The sequence below is a fragment of the Giraffa tippelskirchi genome, chromosome 9, assembly GCF_054371585.1.
Source record: "Giraffa tippelskirchi isolate mGirTip1 chromosome 9, T2T-mGirTip1v1.2.pri, whole genome shotgun sequence".
NCBI lineage: Eukaryota > Metazoa > Chordata > Mammalia > Artiodactyla > Giraffidae > Giraffa > Giraffa tippelskirchi.
In genome coordinates this window covers 132,668,840-132,670,644 of record NC_137283.1, presented here as the reverse complement: position 1 = coordinate 132,670,644, position 1,805 = coordinate 132,668,840, and the positions used below count along the sequence as shown (strand labels likewise).

General features: G+C 38.4%; 1 pseudogene; it reads left to right on the top strand.

The window, feature by feature from the left end:
* Window positions 1–707: 707 nt before the first annotated feature.
* On the top strand, window positions 708–976 carry LOC145520400 (ubiquitin-like protein NEDD8 pseudogene; annotated as a pseudogene).
* Window positions 977–1,805: the final 829 nt, after the last annotated feature.

The following is a 1,805-nucleotide window of genomic DNA, read 5'->3' as shown; positions in this document are numbered from 1 at the left end:
GGCAAAAGAATCAGACATGACTTAGGGGCTGAACAACAAGACAATTGTGCAAGTCAGTAAAATAGCATGGTCCCAAAACATGGTTTTTGGAAAGTCAGAAATGATTAGAATTAGACTACATAGTGACATGGAGACATTGCTTGTCCTTCAAAGAAACCCACGTAATGAGCATTTTGCAACACTTTCACCATATTGTGTGCATCTTTCTTTTGTTGAGATATTGGCTTGAACCATAGATTTTATACGTGTATGAATTATCTTGGGAACTAAATTATGTTTTCTACTTTTGTTTTGTTACACCACACCTAATACACTTGGCATTTATAACTCACTAACTGCTTTGACCCAACGTCATATATACATTCCTTTAAATGGCAACCCACTCCAGTACTCTTGCCTGGAAAATCCCATGGACAGAGAAGCCTGGTAGGCTACAGTCCATGGGGTCGCAAAGAGTCGGACACGACTGAGCGACTTCACATTCACATTTCACCTTTAGCTGTTGATATATGAATCTCAAACACAACTTACTTTTAAATTTACTTTGGATAAAATCAATTTGGTGGTTTGAATCACATAAAGTTTTATGAGAAAATGTTACAAGTAAGGTCCTTTTATTGTATGAAATTCAGAAATGTTTTACTATCAAAAATTGGGACTGAGAGAAGCATTGGTGACCGCAGCGGTAGAAGCAGCAATTTATCTATGTGCAGCCCCAAACTGAGAGGAAGATGCTAATTAAAGTGAAGACGCTGACCAGAAAGGAGACTGAGATTGACACTGAACCCGCAGACAAAGTGGAACCAATCAAGCAGCGTGTGGAGGAGGAAGAGGGAATCCCCCAGAGCAGCAGTGGCTCACCTACAGTGGTAAACAGATGAACGTTGAGAAGACATCAGCGGATTACAAGATATCAAATGGTTCAGTCCTCCATCTGGTACTGGCTCTGAGAGGATGGGGTGGTCTTCGGCAGTGATGGGCCCTGCTCCATTTTACCTCCTTGCCCTGTCACTTATAATGAGGCATCATATACCCTCTCACTCTGTGGGACACCAGAGCCACTGCCCCCTCCCTTGGATGCCCAGTCTTGTGTGTCTGTTGGTGGGAGACTGTGAGGACCCCAGGAAGCAGTATTCCTGGCCCAAAGGGCCCTTGCTGGCTATTGGCTTTTAGTTTGCAGTCCTGTGTGCTTCCCTCTCTTATGGCTGTGTCCCTGATTCTCAATAAAATATTTCTTGGCAAAAAAAATTTAAAAATGGGATTGAAATGCTCCTTTAACTTATATGTTTTAATCACTTTGCATATTTAGAAAACACTTCAAATTGATGAGGTGCTATCCTCATCAGAATGCTTGATGTTCAAATTTAGTTATTGCTCTGATTTCCCTGCATTGTGTGTTTTAAATATGAAATTTAAAATAATCCCCAAGTTTACTTAGGTATGATAAAAAGAGAGATAAAAATACACAAAATCATCCCATTTTACATGCAGTTTGAAGCAAATAATCATAAATTACAACTATTTCAGTAACTCACTTAAAAAATGAACATTACTGTATTCTGAAGAAAAATCTATTCCTAACTAACCAAGTTGGGGTAAGGAGGATGGGTTTTTTTTCCAGAAATGGTTTTGTTTCTTTACCTTGTTGATATAAATCGAAGAAAAACTAAAAGATCACAAATGTGGGAGAGTGACAGATTTATCTTTTTAATTGCTTGTATAGATAGATAATGATAGAAGATAGGTAGATAGATAAAAAGAAGGAAAGAAAGAAAACAGATTTCTTTTGTGTCTATTTTATTAGT